This window comes from Mustela nivalis, assembly GCF_964662115.1.
Source record: "Mustela nivalis genome assembly, chromosome: 12".
In the NCBI taxonomy this organism is placed as follows: domain Eukaryota; kingdom Metazoa; phylum Chordata; class Mammalia; order Carnivora; family Mustelidae; genus Mustela; species Mustela nivalis.
In genome coordinates, this window is record NC_139031.1 from 45,338,376 (window position 1) to 45,363,321 (window position 24,946).

At 38.5% G+C, this 24,946-nt stretch overlaps 1 long non-coding RNA gene across 1 annotated transcript in view; it reads left to right on the forward strand.

Moving 5' to 3' along the window:
* Window positions 1–24,946, forward strand: part of LOC309845206 — a 95,446-nt gene that overhangs the window by 23,760 nt on the left and 46,740 nt on the right. Inside the window, exons 3-5 of the long non-coding RNA XR_014301098.1 lie at window positions 13,449–13,544; window positions 15,691–15,787; window positions 23,284–23,420. This is a non-coding gene — a long non-coding RNA (uncharacterized lncRNA). The remainder of the gene's footprint in view (window positions 1–13,448; window positions 13,545–15,690; window positions 15,788–23,283; window positions 23,421–24,946) is intronic.

Consider the following 24,946-nt stretch of genomic DNA (forward strand, 5'->3'; position numbering starts at 1 on the left):
ATTATTAGGTGGTGAGCAACAGAAAAAGTCAAGATAAGGTCAGATAGCCAGAAAGGCAGAAGTGCCGGGAAAGGAAAATACATAGGATGTGTGAGAAATTTGGCAGGGACTATGAACATCAACCAGCATCCAAAATATTACCTCCTCTGTACTGTTAATGTTGTTTTAGAAAATTTTCTTTCTTCCGTGTCATTTTATATTGAGTCTCTTAGAAGCAGTAACAGTGATTGCATTTTTTTTTTTAAAGATTTTATTTATTTATTTGACAGAGATCACGAGTAGGCAGAGAGAGAGAGGAGGAAGCAGGCTCCTGCTGAGCAGACAGCCTGATGCGGGACTCGATCCCAGGACCCCAAGATCATGACCTGAGCCGAAGGCAGCGGCTTAACCCACTGAGCCACCCAGGCGCCCCCAGTGATTGCATTTTAAAACTCAAACTAATAGTTTTTGTCAGGAAGCCTGGGTGGCTGAGTCCCTTAAGCATCTGACTCTTGATTTTGGCTCAGGTTATGATCTCAGGGTCATGAGACTAAGCCCTGCATGGGGCTCTGTGCTGGGTGTGGAGTCTGCTTAAGATTCTCTCTCTCTCTCCCTTTGTCACCTGCACGCTCTCTCTTTCTTAAAAAAAAATTTCAAATGGGGCACCTGGCTGGCTCAGTGGATTAAGCCTCTGCCTTTGGCTCAGGTCATGATCTCAGGGTCCTAGGATTGAGCCCCGAATTGGGCTCTCTGCTTGGTGGGAAGCCTGCTTCCCCCCGCCACAACCCCTCGCTTGCCTCTCTGTCTACTTGTGATCTCTCTCTCTCTCTGTCAAATAAATAAATAAAATCTTTAAAAAAATTTTCAAACTAGCAGTTTTTGTTATTTCATGTAGAAATCTAATTCATTTATATTTGTTGTTGCAATTATCCAAGTTTCTTTTATTTCTATCATACTGTTTTATGCTTTTCTTTAATACTTCTTTGTTCTTTATGGTCATTTTACTATACAAACTATATCTTGTTTTTATCTACTCTAGCATCTTTGGGTTTTAGCAATTACAGCAGTATTACTTAATTTATATCTCTTGAATTACTAACTTCCTTACTGAAATGGAGCTTTTTGACACTGACTCTATCAAGACATGCTATTTCTTTACCATTTTATCTCATCTTATCTTCTTCTCCATTAGGTTTTATTTGTTCATATATACTGGTAATTCAAACCTAAGATGTTGTTATTAAATTATCTCTTAATTATATATCTTCTTTATGAAGAATTGATTTAGGCTTTTGTGTTTGTAACAAATTTGTACAATGACTATGTGGATTCAGTCATATATTTCATGGGTTGCAAAGGTCACCACTAACTTCTTTTTTTTTTTTTTTAAGATTTTATTTATTTATTTGACAGAGAGAAATCACAGGTAGGCAGAGAGGCAGGCAGAGAGGGGGAAGCAGGCTCCCTGCTGAGCAGAGAGTCTGAGGCAGGGCTCAATTCCAGGACCCTGGGATCATGACCTGAGCCAAAGGCAGAGGCCCAACCCACTGAGCCACCCAGATGCCCCACCACACACCTCTTCATATTAAGAGTTTCTATTCTTGAGTTCTCAATTGGTGATCTCTCATAGCATCATTTTTTAAGGAATTGTTTCAGTTGAGACCTTTTCTGAATTCTTGCATACCTATTGTTTTCCAGATCAATGACAGCTTGTCTAGATACATATATATTTTTTTAACTCACAACCTCAAAATCCTAGGAATGCATGTACACACATCAGTATAGAATGAAAAAACTAAAAGTGTCTCGTATTCCTGTAGTCTGGAAATAAACATAGCTAATTGGTTGCTATGATTTCCTTCAAATAGTTTTCTTGCATATATTAGCATTATTACTAATGCAATACTTTTTTCTTTTTTACAAAAATGGGTTTATAGAAGCATCTCATTTAATTCACCTAAATGATAGTAATTTGAAATACCATCTTTTCTTTCTTGAATATTATTCAAAATACATATTCACTTAGTATACTGTTACAGTTTACTGCCATATTTTTTCTATTTTCTCAATAGTACTGTTCCCACCCTAATGAAAGCCAGCAGAGCAGATTCAATTGCACATTTTTGGCCAATGAGGGCTTATGTTCCCTATTGCAACTGCCCTTAGCCAATGAGAGTTCCACGGGTCTCTTACAGGTTGTTAGGCAACCCATGTTATTTGTGCTCCTGTGGCTTCTCTTTCTGCTATTTGTTTTGAATTCTGGAAGAAACTTTAACCTACTCTTGGCGAGCAAAGAGTTTACTGGTGCTTACCACTTACAGTAAATGCTGAAACATTTGCTGGTATCTATGGTTCTGCATCTGGCCCAAAGACACAAAAGAGGAGAATCAGGCTTCTTAGAAGTTAAAATGAAAGTGTTGAGCCTCCATGGGTACTGTTAATGACAATGGTCTAGGAAACAGAGGATAAAGATTGATAGGCAATTGGTGACTGTCGGAACGCTTTGACACTAGGAAGGTCATCATAAGGTCATCACAAACAACAGCTTAACCTGGAAGAATTGGCCTCCAATTGCATAAACTGTAGCTGGAATCGTGCAACTATTTCAAAGACTTTAAGGAGCAGGGAGAAGCAATTGCCAGTGTTGAATATAAGAATGTCACCCCCTGTGCACAGGGTTACAATGACCCACATAACTGGCTAATTCAGTGGGAGCTCCCATTTTCAGAAACTAATCAGTCCCCCATGCTAAACACCATAAGTATATGGAGTAAAAAGTATTTTGTAGTATCATTTTAACTTTTAACCTTATAAAGCATCAATACCTCCTGGATATATTTCATGTTGGCATGTGTATAATCTTAGAATCTATAGCATTTTTTCCAAAGACTCCATAATATTTCTTTGTATTAACTTACTACAATTTATTGAATTAATCCTCTATTAATGGACATCTGGGTTGCTTCTAGTTTCTATGTTACAAACAATACTGCAATGGTCATAATGCCCTAGAAGATGTTATTTTTGAGAATATTTATTTCTCTGTGTCCTCCTCAACATGAGGGGTTATCAAGTATTTTAAATGTTTTTCAATTTATAAGGAAAAATAATATCTTATTGTGTTTAATTTGCAGTTCTTTAATATTAATAAGTTGAGATACCTTTTCATGTTTGTAGGACATTTGCACTTCAAATTCTTTGAGCTCCTAGTTCATGGCATTTGCCTATTTTTCTTTCGGGTGTTTATAACACTAAAATCTCGGAAATAGATATATTGTCTATTACATTTAGTAAATTTCCTTTTTTTCTTTCTTTTCTTTTTTTTAGATTTTTATTTATTTATTTGAGAGAGAGAGAGTGAGCCAGTAGAGAGGACAAGCAGGGGGAGCAGCAGAGGGAGAGGGATTCCAGGACCCCAGCATCATGACCTGAGCCAAAGGCAGACGCTTAACCAACTGAGCCACCCAGGTGAACCCGCTGAGTAAATTTCATACCAAAATATTATGTAGTAATTACAAATTATATTTTTAAAGGATTTTTAATGATGGAAACATTCATTATATGGTAAATGAAAATAAAACAATATAAAATTGTATATATCATACTGTTTTTTTTTTTTTTAATGCATAGACAAAAGCCTGAGGGGGTGAAAATGCACATATGTATTAATGTGATTTGAGGAGGTAAAATTACCAGGTAATGTTAAAACTTACTTGGTAAAGTTTAATATTTTCCAGAATTACTATAAAGCACAGTTTTTTTATGTAATCAGAATGAACAAAAATGTTGTAGTTTTGCGATTATAACTGACCTCTAACAGTTGTCCTGTTCTGTGCCTCAAGGGCACTGGTAGTCAGCCCCTGTGTTAACACAAGGGCTCCTTAAGTCAGCATGGAACAGTCTGTAAGACCACGAGGTGAGGAGAAAACAGGCAGCTGGCTGTCCCCGTAGAGTCCAGTGGGTCCATGCTGCTCTGGGGCCCTAAGAGTCCTTTGATGGCCACTGGCTAACACAAACAAAAGCGAGTCTTCTGATTTGGGTTATGGTTTATTGGTATTTGTGCATGACCAATACATATTCCTGAAGATTTCATTTTTAGGTAAGTTATGTAAAACAGGTTACCTTCTACATAAATTATTAAAGATTATTACAATTTGAAAGTTACCAAGAAAAGGGGATTATGTCACGTTTCCACACATTTTCCAGCCTTTCAAATCCAAGTACGGTGCCTCAGCCCTCACTCATCTTAGACGTTCTTTGCTGGAGCTTCTGCTTGTTGCCCATCCCTTCTTGTTTGGCTCAGTGGCTCCTGATTCCCCCTGTTTACCCCTGGCATCCTTGTCATCACCTGCGAGCTGAAGACTTCTCTCACCAGTGCCTTCCTAAATCCCCAGGGATTGCGAAGCAATGCAGCTGGCCTAACAGAATTGACTGAAGATCGGAGGTTGGCATGGGGCCTTTGAATGCTGGAAAGGAAAAAGGCAGAAAGCAGTGGGGTCTCAGCATATGACCATCACAGATACTGGCTCTCTTCCGGCCCATGTGGGCCTTTTTGCAAATCCCTGGCCTCTGCTTCCTACAAACCAGCGCCTCTTCTCCCATCTTTGCCTCTCACTGAGTCCCCACTCCTTGGTCCCCCATGCTACTTCGTACCCAGTGGAGGAAACCCCAGGAACCCACAGCACAACAAATGTGCCTCCCTGTCCAAGGAAGGTAGCTTTTTTCCATAGAGAAATTTTAGCCTTGTTCTGTCCAAACCACTTCTACCTGGGTGAAGTGTAAGCCTAAAGTCTACTAAAGCGTTTTCCCATTAAAAAAGAAAAATTACTTCCAAGGAAAAATTCTGCAGTTACTACCTAAAGTAAGGAGCATCAACAGCAAAGAGTCTTTAAAACAGTAAGGCTCTCCCACTCCCCCTCTAGAGCCCACGTGTCCTCTCATTAAGTCCTTTATTAAAGTTGCTGACACAGTGGCTGTTTACCAACCAGGATGGAAACATTTTAGTATTTTTGTAACCAACAATGTTTCAGTATTTTAATAGCTGAGGGCTTACCTGCTACTTGTCAGCCCTGAACATAGAGATACAGAATTCTAGAATCCCTGAGTTGGGAGATATAAGCAGTCTCTAAAAAAATCTTCTGAATGATGCCTCTGGATGAGGAGCTCCTCAGAAGCGAAGACTGCCATGCCTCCCGCAGTGGCTGGCACCCTGCAGATGCTCTGTGACTGATGACCGGTTCAACGAGAGGACGAGCCAACACTCACTGCTGTTTCATTGATAGATTGGTGCCCCCTGGTCTTTTCTGGTCAAGTGTTAGGTAGCCCATTTTCATGGAAAGCAGCTGGTGATTCTGTGGATCTCTCCTATCTTTGTGCAGGAAAATGTGACTTTTAGGAATTTTACTCTTTTGTTTTCTGATAACTGTTCAGAGCAAATGTCTGGATCTCTCTTTATATTCTATCACACATATCATGTTAGATATGTCGTATATGTGTTAACATGGGTCTATTATATACATTTCTGTTCTGATTTCTATCTTCTTTCAGGTAACTGTCTTTTCCTATCACAATGCCTTAGCCTCAAAATTTTCTACTATTCTTTAGGCTATAGTCGTAGCAGAAAAGAATCACTAGCTGGGATGGGGAGGCAGAAGGTACAGCAAAACCAAGAAGAGTGAAGCACAGACAGGAGGGGCACAGAAGCCTCAGTAGAACTGAGCTCTCCTTCCCTTGGCCTTCAGCTAAGACCAGTCCTCTCTTGTGGAATCATTTACATGGACCTTGAACACCAGAGCTCTGCAGAGGGTGGGGCAACTACACATGCTCTGGGGACAGGGGACAGCTGGGACAGCCTGGAGTGATTGGTGCCCAAGCCTGTTGGAGAAAGTAGTTCTGCTTATAATGACAAGGTTCTCTAGGGACGCATACCAGCTGTGCTGTACTTCAAATTAGTGGAATCTAGCATGACCGGCAAGATGTTTATTTTGTGAAACTGCCTCTGCATCTCTTTTGGGGCTGAATTTGCTATATTCTCCATGTTTAGTATGACAATGATTACTGTTGCTGTTAATGATAATGAGAACAAAATGCAAAGTCTTTCACCAAAATTATGTCTACTTCTCATGGCACTACCACGATGTGGACACTACTATTATCATCTTACAGATGCTGATCACACAGAAAATAGGAGAGCCAGGCAATGAATAGATATGAAATATATACCCCTTCCTCTCTACATGGATTCGTGCCAAGTAACACAAGAGGCCTGCTTGCTCTTGACCGAAGGGCAAGGGTGAAGCTGTAGGCTCACACTCTTCCCTCCTCCCAAGAGATAGGGGAGGTTTCCAAGTTTCCAATTTCCTTCTGTTTTCAACAAAATAGGAACCTTACTATTATCTCATTCAAGCATAACAAAGAGAAGTAGGGTGGTGGTGGAAAGGCTCAAGAAAAGGTCCAGTTCTAATGCTGCCGAAATAAGAAGGATGGGAAAATTAGGGCTGCCCTCCGCATCTCCCACCCCGAACACGGGGCTACCTACATATTCATACTGCTGTGTAGGAATCACATGGTCTGGTTACGTTATGGAAACAACTTCGTGGTTGCAAACAGTCACAACTGCCAACCACACTGGACTGAGCTTACTTGACCATCAGAGAAATGCCCACGTGAATACATACAGACACACATGTAGTTTATGTGTCCAGTCGGTCCTCATTATTCACAGAATCTGTATTTGTGAATCCACCTGTTTGCCCAGATTTATTTGTCCCCCCGCCCCCAGTCCATCTTTGGGGCACTTTGGCAGTCATTCATAGGTAGGCAGAGAGCAGTGAAAAACTGGAGTCCCTGATACAGTTGCACTTTCTTCCCCGCTGAGCTGAACAGGACAACATGCTGACTCCTTATTTCAGCTCTCATCCGGTCAACCAGTGTCCTTTTCATGGTCTATTTAGTGCCTCCTTATGTGTTTTTTGTTGATGAATTTGCTGTTTCTAATGACCTCCAAGTATCTGAAGTGCTGTCTAGTGTGCCCGAGCGTGTGTGGGACGATGACGTGCCCTCCAGAGAAAATCCATGTGTCAGGTAAGCTTCATTCAGGTGTGAGTTAATAGTGATGTTGGTCCTGAGTTCAATATTAATGAAGCAAGAATATATAGTAAATAAAATGTGTTTACACAGAATCACAGGAAAACAAGGTTATGCCCTGATCAGTTCAAGAAAGTATGCCCAGAGGCACCTAGAAACTTGCCCCTGTATTTCCCTAAGGAGGAAGGGGTCAGTATATGCCAGTCCAGCGTTCATGGTGACCTTATAGACCATAACTACTGTGACTACCAAGAACCAACTGTATGCTTATGTACATGGTATGTATGTGCATGCGTGTGCGTGTGTGTGTGTGTGTGTGCACAGTGCCTTATCTGAATTCACTGAGACCCTAAAAACTTAACTCTGTAGTTTAGTGAGAAATGATACTTGGAGACAACTATTACTATACAATAAAGTACATTTTTCTTCATTAGGGCTTACTGGTCCTATAATTGATCTTTTGTTTTGCTAACACTTATTTTGATCAGCAATGATTCGATTGCGCCAGCATGATGATGTTGCTTAGCTGTTGTGAAGAGGGAGCGCCCATGGGCTATAACGGTTTGCGAGTGTTACTGCAAAAGCACTTACTTGGAATACGGACTGCATTCCGTGCAACGTTTTTACTCCAGAAATCTGTCCAAGAGTTTGTTATCTAGTTGATAAATGAACTTTTGGACATAATATTCTGTCCAAATCTCTTTGGCTGTGTCAACATCGACAGTATCCTTAACCAACAACAACTGACTGAGTGAGACCCTGTCAAAGACAAATCTGAGTCCTCCAGATCCACTCCCCTCCTGCTGCCCTGAGGGAGTAAAGGTCAGTTTCATTTACCTTCCTGCCCCAGTGGCTTCCAGGAGCTTCCCAGCATCTCCCTGTTTTCCAGTTTCAATGCATCTTGAATTTAAAAAAGAAATCAAGTAAAAACAAACGGTACAAACCAACGTGCTTGGTTTCTTATTTGATCATCTCTCTAATTAAATTACAAAAGCTGCCAGTGTGGTGGAAAGAACCCTGGACTGGGAAACAGGGTATCATTGCCACTGATAATGTTAATTACCTATGTTGATTAGGAAAGTGACTCGATTAGGCCTGGATCTCCTTATCTGCAAAAGTGGAGATTGTAAAATCTTCCTTTTAGGTGAATAATGCTTCTATCTGGACCCCTCACTATAATGTTGGGGTTTTCCAGATCATCATGACTTTAGAAAGATTTCTATGTGCTTTAGACCCTGAGAAATGCACAAACAAGCATAACACATCATATTCAATCTGATAACTGTCTCATTCAGTCTCAGTTGGCTAAAGATGTTAGTTGTCCTCCTCGTCATCCTCAGAGATCGTAAGTATTGTTAATTTGTTAAATCATGCACTCAGTTAATATTATTGAGGCCCTACACTGCTGTAGGAACATAGAAAACAAGATATGGTCCCCATTCTTAAGCTAAACCAAGATACATGGGTGCCCAGAGTTTGAGGACTCTGTGCTTTAAGGGGGTTAATAATTCAAGACCCTATCAAATTATATTCTTTTAAAATATGCCCAACATTTTAAGCAATGAGAGAAATGTTTTTCTATTTAATTCAAATGTATAGAATTATGCATATTTTACCATATGAGAATTTGTCTGTGGCAATCTGAGTTAATTAGGTTCACATTTTTTAGTTATTCTAGAGATATTTTAGGGAGTATAAACACAACCCCTCCTCTGCCCAAGCAGCTCACCCCTGCAATTCTGTCTGGAGATTGCAGGCTTTTCTTTTTCTTTTTGGTAATCAATTATCAAATAGATTAGAAAATGTTTATTAAGTTTAAAATTTTAAGTTTAAAACATTTATTAAAACATTTACAGGTAAACTTACTATGAAGCTATCGTTTCTTTTGTTTTGGGTATCTGAATATTTACTTTATCGTTTTTTTGTTATTTTTATAAGCTTTTCAACACTCTTTGTGAAATGAGATAAGGTAGAAATAAATGATTAGCTTAATTACCATTGGTGGCATTTCTATGTACTAATTTAGCTAATGTTGGCTAGTCTGTTTATATTTTACCCTGACTAAAGTTGTTTCTTTTATGGAGAGGCAAAATCTTCCAAATAGATAACTGCTAAATAAAGAATTGCACATTCCTTTTATTAGATTTTATACTATCCCCTATAGAAATCAGTGTCTGGCAAAGTAAATTGTATTTTTCCATTAGTTTACATTGTAAAGTCAAACCATTTTTATTTGTTTATAAATTTACCTTCAATTTTATTTCAAATCTTCCGTCTTTCCCCTTCATTTTTCAGCCCTTTGAAACACTGATACAAACACTTATTTCTGAGTTGAAGAATATTGTTGGCAAATCTTTTTGTAGAGTATTTTGGCAATAAACAATAATTTCTATTCGTAAGCCGTCTAAGCTTAGTATATTTTCTTAACTTACAGTTTATTACATTGGGACATATCTACAAATATACATCTTTGATAAGTAATGTTTCCTGGGAATATTGAAATACAGAAGTTCAGATTTTACCATAGAAATACTTTAATTGCTAAGAATGCCAGGTGTGAGAGAACAAGACCACGTGTCTATCTAATCTTACTTCATGGAATCAAATTAATAAAAAATATAATATTAATATTCAGCATGTTATTTTTTCTTGTGAAAGAAACTAAATGAGTTTTTTATAGAAATGGCTTTTTTTTAAAGATTTTTATTTATTTATTTGATAGAGAGAGATCACAAGTAGGCAGAGAGGCAGGCAGAGAGAGAGGGGGAAGCAGGGTCCCCGCTGAGCAGAGAGCCCGATGTGGGGCTCGATCCCAGGACCCTGAGATCATGACCTGAGCTGAAGGCAGAGGTTTAAACCACTGAGCCACCCAGGCGCCCCTAGAAATGGCTTTTTAAAAAAGATTTTATTTATTTATTTGACAGACGGAGATCACAAGGAGTTGGAGAGTTAGGCAGAGAGAGAGAGAGAGAGGAGGAAGCGGGCTCCCCGCCAAGCAGAGAGCCCAATGCAGGGCTCAATCCCAGGACCCTGGGATCATGACCTGAGTCAAAGGCAGAGGCTTTAACCCACTGAGCCACCCAGGCACCCTAGAAATGGCTTTTTGATGTGTTGTTCTCATTTGATTTTGCTAATTAGGAAAAAAAAAACCCCACTATGACATTCACTATAAATCCCAAATCAACAATTCCTTCTAAAATTTATCCAGAAGGAAACTTAATGTTCTTTTCAAGTTTTTATCCCCCATAGAAACAAAATTATTTGTCTTCAGTATATTTCTAGAATTAGTCTAATGAAACAATTTTGCTGAACAGTTTAGCTGATTTTTTTTCCTGCTTCAGAGAGTCATTATTTTAAATGGAGTCCCTTAGTGTGTGTGATCTTATATTATCTTAAAACTCAATCATAATTAACTTGCCTCTCCCAACTTTATAGAAGGAGGAACGATACTTATAAGACCTTTGCCATTCAGTGTATTTCAAAGAAGAGAATTAGGGAAGATAAGGATGCCTGTTACCAGCTGTTTATCAACTAAGAATGTTTCTGTTCTTGGGATAGTTAGGGTGTGGTTGAAGTTTAAATGATTTGTTCACAGAAAGAATTTTTTAAACACATAAATTAATCTCTGACCTTTACTAGATTGAGTCAACAAGTACAAGAGAACTCCCAGGAAGTTTTTTGCTCCTCCTCAAGAATATCAGTGAATTTGGGGAGAAAATGCCATGTATACATGTGGATGTTTTTACTCGTTATTTAATGATAAGAAAGCAAAGAGATGTCATTGTATTTTGCCTTGAGTTCTATTATAACAGATGTGCTCAGAAACGTTAAATTTTGGTGAAAAAAAAATGAGGGAGAATATTAAGTAGTCAAAACTATGATTTGCGACCGTCAACTGTACATCATGCTTAGCGTTTTATGAAAACCATGAGTTTATTCAATCATGATAGGGACGATGATGAGAATAGCTAACATTTGTCAAGCAGCCCTTATGTGCTTGGCATTGCTGGGCTCCTGAGGTACAACAGTGCACGTATGAGGCACGGTCCATGGACTTACAGAGGTGAAGGTGTAGACAGATCAATAGTTAGGGTATGAGGTGGTGATGGGGAAGGACAGGCTGTCATGGAAGCACAGATTGTGTGGGGGGCCTAAGGAGAAGCTGGGGGTCACACAAGACTCTCTGGATGAACTGATATCAAAAAGTATGAGTTAGCCACAAAAAAAAAAGGTCAAGAACAGTCTCAGAAGAAAACATGAAGCATGAAGAATGTCCAAAGGGTAGGATACACAAGATGTTTTCAAAGGACTGAGAACTTTTCAATATGGAGAAACTGAGAACACAAGCATGGAGATAATGAAACGTGAGCTTGGAAAGAAAGTTTGGGCTGCTCGTCAAAGCCATGCTTAAGGACAGGAAACAAACGTGGGATCAGAGAGTATAGTGTCATGACCCGACAAGTATGTTAGATGGATTATGCTGTTACTGTGCGGAAAAATGATGGGAGGGGGCAAGACCATTGACAACAAAGGAAATTAGTCAACTTGTAGTCGTGCAGGAGAAAAGGTGATGACAGCCTGACACCAGGGGAGGGACGTGGGAGTGAATGAAATGTGATTTGATTGGCAAGGCATTTAGGGTGCAGATGTGGTCAGCCTCGGTGTTAGGGTGAGGGAGGTCGAGGAAGAAAGGTATTGCCAAGTATCAGCCATTGATTTCTGGGGGCACAAGACTGGCATTTAATAAAATTGGGAACGGAGGAGGATGAGCTGATTTTGGGGTGAGGGAAAATAGAGCATTTAGTTCTGATGTGCAGAGTTTTAGCTGGCCATTGGATATTCAAGTGAATCCAGAACTTACATATGAGGAAATGAAGGAGGTTAATAAGTCGTTTAGGATTGCACAGATAGGATTTTAGCCCTGGATGATCTGGCTCCAGATTCCCTGTATTAATCACTACAGAACTCTTTTCCAGAGACGTGGGCCTTGACAATCTGTGCTCTCTTTGCTCCTTATTTGAATCTATAGAATGGTGTCAGGATACTGCGTTCTAATTCAGCTCTGCCATTAACTGCTTGACTTTGGGCAAATCTTTAACCTTTTGGGGTCACTGTCTCTAAAAGGAAGTAGTTGAGATCAGGTCCATATTTTTCAAAGGGGTTTTGCGAGTAAGAGAGGAAGGAGGTCAGGAAAAGAGAGGCATGAACATGTTTCCCTAGAAAAGGCTTATTACCTGGAAGGATTTCTCAAACCACAAACTCTAAACTGGGTTCTTCTCCCTCCCCCTTCTGATATTCTCCCTAGCAAGGGCATCCTTTACAGTTGAGGTTCACAGTCTTGTCTTGGGTCGTGTCCTTTAGATGTGCTCAGAGAAAAAAAAACACTGATAACCCAGATGATCTCACATTCCTTCATACACTCAAAGACACTTCAAAATTCTGTCGTTATAAATCACCTTCCTTAAATTATATAAGAGAGTAGTGTTTTTGCTTGTTTTCTTGCTATGTTTTCCTTCATTCAACGTGTACTTGCTGAATACTCACTATGGACCAGATCATGTTCTAGACACTTGAGATACAGCAGTGAATAGGGCAAAGTCCTATCCCTAGTGCACTCACATTCTGGTGGGAGAGACAGATAATAAACTAAAGATGAACAAAAATATCAGATGATGATAAGTGCTATGCAGAGAACTTCAGTAGGAGGGCTGGTGGTGATGCTCTCACAACAGTGTAAATGTGCTTAATGCCACTGAACTGTACATGTAAAAATGTTTAAAATGGTAAAGTTAATGTTATGCATATTTACCATAATTTTAAAAAATAATTTTTAAAAAATGTAAGGCAAGGTATAATGAAATGGTGTCTTTAAAATGCTAAAAGGAAAAAACTCAAAAAATAAACCAAGAAACCCCAAACCCCAGCAACCCATAACTAGACATTAGAATTCTATGTCCAGTGAAAATATTTTTCTAAAATGATGGTGTAGAGGAGAAAAACTTTTCCCTTCTTTCCATCTAGGTTTTGTGGCTGATCTGATAAATTGACATGAGACAGATTAACAGGAGAAAAACAAAAATTTAATTACATATATATGAGAGCTCAAAGACATGGGACTCAAGAACAAGCCAGGCAATTGAGGCTGATACATCACGCTGAGCTAAGGAATGGGTTGGGGCCTGGGGCTTCAAAGGGGAGAAGGGTAATTCCTAGGAGGAAAAGAAGAGCAGGTGTCTAGTAATCAGATGTTTGCCCTCCTATACAGCTAGGTCAGTCAGATTAAAATCTACCCCCAGCTGCCTTTTGGGGCAGCTTAAATTGTGAAATGGGGATATTGTCAAATAAATAAAAGTTGTTCCTTTCTCTTTTTTCCCTTTTTCTAGATCTCCACTTACAATTTTTATTAGAGTGGGGCTAAAGGGAATGCTGCCAGATGAAAACCCAGCCCTACAAAAAAATAATAAAAAGCATTGGAAATGGTAAATATATGTATAAATATAAAATAGCATATTTTAAGTCAATTCTTAAGTTATTTATGGTGGATAAAAAGGTATCTACTAAGAATTTAAAGCTAAATTATGCATAATTATACATTATAAATTATGCATAATGAAAACTGAACACCTTTGTTGTAAGATCAGAACTAGTTCAAGACTGACACAAGATTCTCACCAGTCCTACTTAGCGGCATAGTAGAAGTCCTAGTCAGTGTAATATATCAGTGCAATAATGCAAGGAAAAGAAATAAAACCTACATATACTGGAAAAGAAGTAAGAAAATTATTACTGCTTGCAGGCAACATGGTTTTCTACATAGTAAACTCAAAGAATGTATATTAAAAGAAATAACTCCTACAACTAATAAATGAGTTGAAAAAAGGCATAGGCTATAAGGTCAATATTTTAAAAATCAATCATATTTTAATATTCTAGCAACAATTGGAAGTCAAAATTTTAAAAAAACCACTTATAATGGCTACAAAAAATGAAATAGGTAGAAATATAATAAAATATTTGTATAATCTCTGTGTTAAAGACTATAAAACACTGAAGAAAGAAATCAGAGAGGAATAAAGAAGAGATATTTTGTGTTTGTTTACAGGAAGACAAAATATTAAAAGGTTAATTCTCCCCAAATTGATATATGGATTTATCACAACCACAATAAAAAGTCCCAGCAGGACTCTTTTTAGTTATTGACCATATAACTATTTATATGAAGAGTTTTGCATGTAAAACTTTGTATGAAAATTCAAAGAAACTAGAATAGACAAAATGATTTTGTGAAAGAAAAACAAGATTGGAAGGCTCATGCTGCCTGATTTTAAAACTTACTATACTTTTGTTCTGTGAAAGACACTGTTAAGACAAGCTACAGATTGGGAGAAAATATCTGTAAATCATATATCTGACAAAGAAATCATAGCCACAATATATAAATTGCTTTCAAATTTCAATAATAAGAAAGCAAACCCTGAATAGATAGGCAAATGATTTGAACAGACACTTCACCCAAGAAGACATACGGAGAGTAAATAAGCACTTTAAAAAGGCTCAACATTGCTAGTCATTAGGGAAACCCAAATAAAAAACACAATGAGATACCCTTACATACCTTATAAATGTTTTTATTTATTTTTTCATTTCTTTCAAATGCTTATTATTTTTTATAATTAATTATTATTTTTTCTTACCCTAGCACATACCCTCCCCGATGTCCACCACCCAGCCGCCCCATCCCTTGCACCCTCCACCCCTATAGCAATCCTCAGTTTGTTTCCTGAGATTAAGAGTCTCTTATGGTTTGTCCCTTTCTCTGGTTTTATCTTGTTTCATTTCTCCCTTCCTTCCCCCTATGATCTTCTGTCTTGTTTCTCAAATTCCTCATATCAGTGAGATCATATGATAATTGTCTTTCTCCAATTGACTTATTTCACTTAGCACAATACCCTCTAGTTCCATCCACGTCATTGCAAATGGCAAGATTTGGGGATTTTTTTTGATGGCTTCATAGTATTCCATTGTATATGTATATATCACATCTTCTTTATCCATTCATCTGTTAATAGGCATCTAGGTTCTTTCCATAGTTTGGCTATTGTGGACATTGCTGCCATAAAAATTTGGGTGCACATGCCCAAATTGTTTTCCAGAGTGGCTGCACCACCTTGCATTCCCACCAGCAGTGTAGGAGGGTTCCCCTTTCTCCACATCCTTGCTAACACCTATTGTTTCCTGACTGATTAATTTTAGCCATTCTGACTGGTATGAGGTGGTATCTCACTGTGGTTTCAATTTGTATTTCCCTGATGTCAAGTGAGGTTGAGCACTTTTTCATGTGTCTATTGGTAATTTGGATGTCTTCTTTGCAGAAATGTCTGTCCATGTCCTCTACCCATTTCTTGATTGGATTATTTGTTCTTTGGGTGTTGAGTTTGATAAGTTCTTTATAGATTTTGGATACTAGCCCTTTATCTGATATGTCATTTGCAATATCTTCTCCCATTCTGTCAGTTGTCTTTGGTTTTGTTCAGTGTATCCTTTGCTCTGCAAAAGCTTTTGATCTTGAAGTCCCAATAGTTCATTTTTTACCCTTGCTTCCCTTGCCTTTGGCAATGTTTCTAGGAAGAAGTTTCTGTGGCTGAGGTCAAAGAGGTTGCTGCCACTGTTCTCCTCCAGGATTTTGATGGATTCCTGTCTGACACTGAGGTCTTTCATCCATGTAAGTCTATTTTTGTGTGTGGTGTAAGGAAATGGTCCAGTTTCATTCTTCTGCTGCCCAATTTTTCCAACACCGTTTGTTGAATAGACTTTTTTCCATTGGACAAAAATTAGTCAAAGATTAGTTGACTATAGAGTTGAGCATCTATTTCTGGGCTCTCTATTGTGTTCCATTGATCTATGTATCTGTTTTTGTGCCAGTACCATACTGTCTTGATGATTACAGCTTTGTAGTAGAGCTTGAAGTCCAGAATTGTGAAGCCACCAGCTTTGGTTTTCTTTTTCAACACTCCTCTGGTTATTCGGGGTCTTTTCTGATTCCATATAAATTTGAGGACTATTTGTTCCATTTCTTTGAAAAAAGTTGATGGTATTTTGATAGAGATTGCTTTAAACCTGTAGATTGGTCTAGGTAGCATAGACATTTTCACAATATTTGTTCTTCCAATCAATGATCATGGAATATTTTTCCATTTCTTTGTGTCTTCCTCAATTTCTTTCATGAATACTCTTTAGTTTTCTGAGTATAGGTTCTTTGCCTCTTTGGTTAGGTTTATTCCTTGGTATCTTATGGTTTTGGGTGCAATTGTAAATGGGATTGACTACTTAATCTCTCTTTCTTCTGTCTTCCCTTTGATGTATAGAAATGCAACTGATTTCTGTGCATCAATTTTCTATCCTGATATTTTACTGAATTCCTGTATGAGTTCTAGCAGTTTTGGAGTGGAATATTTTTGGGTTTTCCACATATGGTATCATATCATCTTCAAAGAGTGAGAGTTTGACTTCTTCTTTGCTTATGTGGATGCATTTTATTTCTTTTTGTTGTCTGATTTTTGAGGCTATGACTTCTAGTATTATATTGAATAGCAGTGGTGATAGTGGACAGCCCTGCCATGTTCCTGACCTTAGGGGAAAAGCTCTCAGTTTTTCTCCATTGAGAATGATATTTGCTGTGGGTTTTTCATATATGACTTTGATGATATTGAGGAATGTACTCTCTATCTGTACACTGTGAAGAGTTTTGATTAAGAAAGGATGCTGTACTTTGTCAAATGCTTTTTCAGCATCTGTTGAGAGGATCATATGGTTCTTGTTCTTTCTTTTATTAATGTATTGTATCACATTGATTGGCAGATGTTGAACCAACCTTGCAGCCCAGGAATAAATCCCACTTGGTCATGGTGAATAGTCCTTTTAATGTACTGTTGGATCCTCTTGGCTAGTATTTTGTGAGAATTTTTGCATCCATGTTCATCAAGGATACTGGTCTGTAATTCTTTTTTGGTGGGCTCTTTGTCTGGTTTTGGGATCAAGATAATGCTGGCCTCATCAAATGCATTTGGAAGTTTTCCTTCCATTTCTCTTTTTTGGAAGAGTTTCAGGAGAATAGGTATTAATTCTTCTTTAAATGTTTGATAGAATACCCCTGGGAAGCTATCTGGACCTGGGCTCTTGTTTGTTGGGAGATTTTTGATGACTGCTTCAATCTTCTTACTGGTTATGGGTCTATTCAGTTTTCTATTTCTTCCTGGTTCAGTTTTGGTAGTTTATATGTCTCTAGGAATGCATCCATTTCTACCAGATTGTCAAATGTGCTAGCATATAGTTGCTCATAATATGTACTTGTAAGTGTTTGTATTTTTTTGGTGTTAGTTGTGATTTCTCCTCTTTCATTCACAATTTAATTTGGTGTTGTTTGTGATTTTTCCTCTTTCATTCATGATTAATTAATTAATTGATTGATTAATTTCATTCATGATTTTTATCTCCTTTCTCTTTTCTTTTTAATAAGTCTGGTCAGGGGTTTATCAATCTTAATTCTTTCAAAGAACCAACTCCTAGTTTCATTGATCTCTTCTACTATTCTTTTGCTTTCTATTTCATTGCTTTCTGCTCTGATCATTATTATTTCTCTTCTCCTGCTGGGTTTAAGCTTTCTTTACTGTTCTTTCCCCAGTTCCTTCAGAGGTAGCGTTAGGTTGTATATTTGAGACCTTTCTTGTTTCTTGAGAAAGGCTTATATTGCTATATACTTTCCTCTCAAGAGTGCCTTTGCTGTATGCCAAAGATTTTGAACATTTGCATCTTCATTTTCATTTGTTTCCATGAATTTTTAAAATTCTTTAATTTCCTGGTTGACCCATTCATTCTTTAATAGAATGATACTTAGCTTCCATGTATTTGAGTTCTTTCCAACTTTCCTCTTGTGGTTGAGTTCTACTTTCAAAGTGTTATGGTCTCAAAATACGCAGGGAATGATCCCAATCTTTTGGTACCAGCCGAGACCTGATTTCTGACCCAGAATGTGATCTATTCTGGAGAATGTTCCATGTGCAGTAGGAAAGAATATGTATTCTGTTGCTTTGGGATGGAATGTTCTGAATATATCTGTGATGTCCGTCTGGTCCAGTGTGTCATTTAAGCCCTTTATTTCCTTGTTGGTCTTTTGCTTAGATGAACTGTCCATTTCATTGAGGGGGTGTTGAAGTCCCTTACTATTATTGTATTATTATCAATGTGTTTCTTTGATTTTGTTATTAATTTGTTTATCTAGTTGGCTGCTCCCATGTTAAGGGCATAGATATTTAAAATTGTTGTTTATCTTCTTTTTGGACAGACCCTTTAAGTATGTTATAGTGTCCTTCCTCATTTCTTATTATAATCTTTGGCTTAAAATCTAATTCATCTGATATAAGGATTACCACCTCAGCTTTCTTTTGATGTCCATTAGCATGATAAATTGTTTTTCACACCCTCACTTTAAATCTGGAGGTGTCTTTGGGTCTAAAATGAGTTTCTTGTAGACAGTATATTGATGGGTCTTTTTTTTTTTTAAGATTTTATTTATTTATTTGACAGACAGAGATCACAGGTATGCAGAGAAGCAGGCAGAGAGAGAGGAGGAAGCAGACTCCGCGCTGAGCAGAGAGCTTGATGTGGGACTCAATCCCAGGATCCTGAAATCATAACCTGAGCCAAAGGCAGAGGCTTAACCCACTGAGCCACCCAGGTTCCCGGTCTTTTTTTTTTTTTTTTTTTTTAATCCATTTTGCTACCCTGTGTCTTAACTGGGGCTTTTAGTCCATTTATATTCAGGGTAATCTTTGAAAGATATGAATTCGGTGCCATTGTATTGCCTGTAACATGACTGTTACTGTATGTTTTCTCTGTTCCTTTCTGGTCTATGTTACTTTTAGGCTCTCTCTTTGTTTAGAAGACCCCCTCTAGGGGTCTTCTAAGCCTGTAGGGCTGGTTTGGTGTTTACAAATTCTTTTAGTTTTTATTGTCTTGGAAGCTTTTAATCTCTCCTTCTATTTTCAATGATAGCCTAGCTGTATATAGTATTCTTGGCTGCATATTTTTATCGTTTAGTGCTCTGATATCGTTTAGTGACCTGACCTGATGACCATTCACCCCACCCCCTCACAGTGTGGACTTTTCTCCCCTCTCTAAGAGACCTGAACTGGGCAGACTGCAAAATAAAATCTCGGTGTTCTATTTATTTATTGTCTTCCTGTAAGACCTTTGGGTCGAGGCAGAGGCAGGAAACTAACTGGTGTGAGTCTAACGCCCCCCTGAGTGACTGTCCCCAGCCCAGGCAAGAAGAGCCCCCTTCAGATGCTGGGCGCAGGAAGTCCTTTCTGGCTTGTCAAGTATCTGTGGATAGGTCTTCTGCCAGTCTAATATTTCTACCGTATTGTGTTACAGACCTCTTGTCCTGAGCTGCTTTCAGAATTTTCTCTTTCTCACTGAGACTTATAAATTTTACTAGTAGATGATGGGGTGTGGACCTATTTTTATTGATTTTGAGGGGGATTCTCTGTGCCTCCTGGATTTTGGTGCTTGTTCCCTTCCCCAAATTAGGGAAGTTCTCTGCTATAATTTGTTCCAATATACCATCTGATCCCTCTCTCTTTCTTCTGCTTCTGGGATCCCAAATATTCTAATATTGTTTCATCTTATGGTATCATTTATCTCTCAAATTATACCCTTGTGGTCCAGTAGTTGATTATCTCTGTTTTGCTCAGTTCTTTATTCTCTGTCATTTGGTCTTCTATATCATTAATTTTCTCTTCTGCTTCATTTTTCCTAGCAGTAAGAGTCTCCATTTTATACTGGACCTTGTTAATAGCTTTTTAAATTTCAACTTGGTTAGATTTTCGTTCTTTTATTTCTCCAGAAAGGGATTCTCTAGTATCTTTTATGCTTTTCTCAAGTCCAGCTATCATCTTTATAATTGTCATTCTGAACTCTAGATCTGACATCTTACTAATGTTTGTAATGATTAGACCCCAGCAGTTGGTACTGCCTCTTGTTCTTTTTTTGAGGTGAGTTTTTATGCCATGTCATTTTGTTCGGTGAAGAATAGATGAATGAGAGAACAAAATGCTAAAGGGTAACAACGACCCCAGAAAAATATACACTGACCAAATCAGAAGAGACCCAAAACTGGAGGGAGAGGAAAGAAAAAAGAAATATGATTGTGCTGGTGAGTAGGACAGAGCCACACACTTGATTGACTTTGGTGTGTTAGAAGAAATTAGCTCCCAAAATTTGAAATAAATTAAAAAATATATATATATATTTATTTCCATCACTCATATATCTATATAGACATATAGATATATGAGTGATGGAAATAAATACATCTATATAGACATATAGATATATGAGTGATGGAAATAAATACACTTCATATATATCTATATTTATATACATATATGTATATAAATACATATATATGTATTTTTACATATATAAATATATATATAAATATAGATATATATGAAGTGTTTATATATATGAAGTGTTTACCCATGGGTAAACACAATGGAGGGATGGAAGATGACTCTAACCATGAAAATTAAAAAAGATTTTAAAAAAGGAATTGATTAAGATAAGCAGTTGATTGAAAAAGAGAAAAAAAAAAAGAAGAGAATGTGATCAGGCTGGAGACTAGAATAATGCTGTACACTAGATTTAGCATATTTTTTTGTCTGTTAGAAGAAAATGTATCCCAAAACTTTAAAGAAAGAAAAACTTATATGTATATCAAAAACAAGTTTAAATAAAATGTGGGGGTAGAATGTGACTGAAAAATGAAAACTAATAAAGATATTTAAAAAGGTATTGATAAGGTAAAATAGTTAAATATGAAAGAGGGAACATTACAAAAAATAGAAAAAGAAAAAAATAACAAAAACTTTAAAAAATCAACTTTGAAAGACTAAAGAATTATGGGGAAAAAAAGCCATGCATTCTGGTGTGCTGTGTCCCCCTAGCACTGGTTTTTTGCTGTTCTCATTGATCGGTAAACTTGGTCTTGGCTGGATGTTCTTGCTGATCTTCTGGGGGAGGGGTTTGTTGCAGTGATCCTCAAATATCTTTGCCCTAGACGGAACTGCACTGCCTTTGCCAGGGGTCGGGCTAAGTAATCTGCTCGGGTTCGCTCTCTGGAGCTTTTGTTCCCTGAATGCTTTTCCATAGAGCTCTGGAGGACGGGAATAAAAATGGCTGCCTCCCAGTCTTTGCCCAGAGATGCTGAGAGCTCAGGGCCCCACTGTTCAGTGCGCCCTCAGAGAAAAGCAGTCAATCCTCCCATCTCCCTGTTCTCAAGCCGCACTCCAAGCTCACCCAGCCTGTGACTGAGCATTTCTGTCTCTGGTGTATGGCCCCATTTAGAGTCTCCAAACCCAGCAGATCCCTGCTGCTCTGCTCTTCTGGCAGATGAAGGTGGGTCTCCCCAGATCTGCCACTTGTGGGGTCCCTGCTCAACTAGCCGTGGTTCGACTGTGCCTCAGATCACAATTTAAGGTAACTCCAAGCTGAGAGCTCACTCCTCAGCTTTATGTCTGCCCCTGGCTTCTCTGCTCGGATACCTGGGGGCTCTCCCACCCTCAGACACTCTTTCTGTGACCCCAAGGGACCCGAGACCACACTGTCTCAGCAAGGACTCCACCCCTACTCAACCTCTGGAGCGATGTCCCTCAGTGGAGCTGACTTCTTAAAGTTCTGATTTGGTGCTCCCCTGCTCTACTGCTTGCCAGGAGCCGACCCCTCCCCTCCGTAGTCTATATTCCCGTCACTTTGGATTCACTTCTCCCCACGTCCTACCTTCCAGAAAGTGGTCACTTTTCTGTTGCTAGAATTGCTGCTCTGCTTCTCTTCAATCTCCTGTTGAGTTTATAGGTTTCAGAATGGTTTGATAACTATCTAGCTGAACTCCTAGGACAGGATGAAATTTAGGTCTCCTAGTCCTCTGCCATCTTGTTCCTCCCTCAAATCTTAAAATGTTTAATTAAAAAAAAAAAAAGAAACTAATGATTCCAAGTCCTGGTGAGGCTGTAGAACTCTCATACATTACTGATAGGAATGAAAATGGTATAGCTACTCTGGAAAACAACTTGTTAATTCTTTGTAAAGTCAAACATACACATACCATATAATGTAGTAATTATACTCTTATGTATTTACCTTAGAGACATGAAAACTTATGCTCAGTATTCAAATTTAAAACTGTATTCAAATAATTGTGGCAGTGTGATTCATAATGACACAAAACAACCTAAATATATTTACTTTGGGTAAATGAATAAACAAACAGTTGTACATCCATTAAATGAAACACTACTGAGGAATAAAAAGGAAAGAACTACTGATACTTTCAACAACATGGATGCATTATGCCAATCAAATATATTATGCTGAGTGAAAGAAGCAAGGCTCAAAAAGTGTTGTATGAAATTCTGAAAGGAACAACAGTGTAAGGATAGAAACAAGATTTAAGGGTGAGGGGAAGTTTTTGATTACAAAGTTTCCACAGGGGGGAATTTTTTGGAGTGAAGGAACTGTATCCTGACTGTGATGGTTGTTATAGCATGCAAAATTTCTTAAAACTTATAGAACTGTGCAGCAAAAGAGGGGGATTTTTACCTTGTGTAAATTTAAAAATGATTTCTTAAAATAATGGGAAAAGAAGCAAAATGGAATTGATTCTGAAAATACTTTTAAATAATTTTTTATGTAAAAAAATCCTAAATAAAATTCCTAAATAAAAACCCAGAGAAATTTTTAAAAACAGGGTGAGGAATTTGTGGACAGTGTCTTTTAGGGGAACACTACTTCCAGTGACCACTAGAGGCAGCACAGAGACAACTAAAACCTCTCAGGCAATCCAGACTGTAAACCGCAAAAATAATCACAATCTCCACCCCGCCTTTGGAAAATCTGGAACTGCACAATTTGCAATTCTGGGTTCCTCCCTTTGTTTCACTCACTTCTGTTAGGGGGAAGGTAGGGTGGGCAGGACAGCGTGCCACACAAGCATTTGGAGCAGTTGCTTGAACCCTGGGGCATGGAGGGCCGTGCCTGGTCTCAGGAACCCCTGAATGACAGCATGGAGCGCTATAGTCACTGTGGGCTGGTGGAGGGGGCACTTTCTGGGGGAGCATGTGCCTCTGCTCAAACTTCTAACCCTCTCACTGGTGCCCACAGATTGCAACCAGAACATGAGACGAGACAGAAAATCTAAGCATCACAAACACGACCTTGCTTAGTGTGGCAGAATGCCTGAGGGAGCCGGGAGATGCTGAGAGAGGGCAGGAGAGACTAGAGAAAGGATGAGGAGAAAGGTGAGTGTCTGAGCAGAGGCCAACTCAGCCTCACCTCATTTTTCCCTTTTGCTTTAGTTTTTCTCCTCCTCTTTCCTCTCTTCCTCTCTCTTCTCACTCTCCACGGCCAGCCCTACATGTTCCCTCCTCTCTTGGACTTTTCTGTGTCCTTCAGTCCTCTCTCTTCCTGTCTCACAGCTGGCTTGAGTAACACACACGTCCCGAATGTGGCAGAGAGCAGACCAAAGGAGAGAAGGTTCCATTTCCTGTGGCTACCATAACAAATTATCACAAGTTGGTGGCTCATAGCAGCACAGACTTATTCTGCCATAGTTGGGGAGGCCAAAAGGCTGAACTCAAATTGTTGGCAGGGCTGCACTTCCTCTGGAGGCTCTAGGAGAGAACCCTCCCTGCCCCTTCTGGCTTCTGGGGGCTCCAGGTGTTCCTTCGGTTGTGGCTGCATCTGATCTCTGCCTCCCTCTTCCTGTGGCCCTCTCCTCCTTTCCTAGTGTGCTCCTCCTCTGTGTCTCAAGGACACTATTGGATTTAGGGCCCACCTGGATAATCTAGGATGATCTCCTCTTAGGATTCTTAATTTATGAATCTGCAAGGACCCGTTTTCCAAATAAGGTGTTATTCATAGATCCTGACAGTTAGGACATACCTTCCACAGGGACCACGATGGCTGAGATCCCGGTCATCCCGCCCTCCAGACAACATTCAGTTCTTCCGGTCTTGCTCATTCAGTAAGGCAAACACTTACTGGTGATGAATGATTACTTAGCCTTACACTAGAGTAGAACAAATGAGAAGTGAATGCAATTCATGGGTCCTGTACTTAGGGAATTGATAGTCTAAATGGAGATTTGCAATAAATCCTAAAAAAAAAAAATTCCTACAGAAAACCAACATAACTCAAGACTGTTAGAGAATACAATCATTCAATAATGTCATGTAAAAATGTAATTAAAAGGAAACTGGCTAGAGATCCTGGAATAGCATATCTCGTGATTAAAGAACAATTAAAGCAATACCATGATAGAAAAAAATGGACAAAGGAACAGAGAGTTCACATGAAAGTATACAAATTAAATATTCCAAAAGATACTAAGCCTATTCATAATAAGAGAAATGCAAATGAAATTACTTTGATATATATGTCATTTTTTACCTATTACATAGGTAAAACCCAAAAGTTAGATAATGTTCTCTTGGCGAGGATATGGAGAAAGGGTCAGTTCATTCTTTGCTGGTGAAGTGTAAATTGATACCACCTTTATAGTTGCAGTTGGATGACATCTATAAAACTTGTCCATAAACATACTGTGGAATGCATATTCTTTGACCCAGCACGCCTACTTCCAGGATTTTATTTCACAGAAAAATTTATACAGGTATGAAATGATGTATGTTCAAATTATCCTATGTTGCGTTGTCATAAAAAGCACAATATTAGAAATAACCCAGAGATTTTGCTATTAGAAATCTGGGGAATATGGCTGTCAATGAAGGGACAGAGCTCAGTCCTGAGGAAGTCCTCTTTGGGT